General features: G+C 70.2%; 1 protein-coding gene across 1 annotated transcript in view; it reads right to left on the bottom strand.

The window, feature by feature from the left end:
• RAB11B (RAB11B, member RAS oncogene family) overlaps positions 1-342 on the bottom strand; it is a 2,732-nt gene that overhangs the window by 350 nt on the left and 2,040 nt on the right. The window lies entirely within an intron of this gene.

The following is a 342-nucleotide window of genomic DNA, read 5'->3' as shown; positions in this document are numbered from 1 at the left end:
AGCGGTTGTATATACAAAACACGGAGATATTGCTTGACTTGCAAACAGGTTCCTGACCGGACAGGGTCGGGGTGGGGGACAGGACAGGAGGGGAAGGGCGCGGCGTGCAGAGGGCGGCGGGAGACGCGTGTGCCCCCAGCAGATCTGCAGGCGGGAGCTGGATCGCGCACGCGGAGCCCGAGCGAGCGGTGGGGCCGGCAGGTGCTGGCTGTGCGTGGCTGAGCCGGCGGGGTGCGGAGGCCCCCACGGGGCCAACTGGCCGGAGAGGGAGGGGGCCCCGCTCCCTGGAGTCTGCGGTGGAAAATGAGAGGCTGGCTCCGGGCGCGGCCGTTCTCCCCCTGG

Source organism: Tupaia chinensis, unplaced genomic scaffold, assembly GCF_000334495.1.
Source record: "Tupaia chinensis unplaced genomic scaffold, TupChi_1.0 Scaffold000668_1, whole genome shotgun sequence".
In the NCBI taxonomy this organism is placed as follows: Eukaryota; Metazoa; Chordata; class Mammalia; order Scandentia; family Tupaiidae; genus Tupaia; species Tupaia belangeri.
The sequence above is the reverse complement of the archived record's forward strand: the minus strand, read 5'-3'. Positions and strand labels throughout refer to the sequence as shown.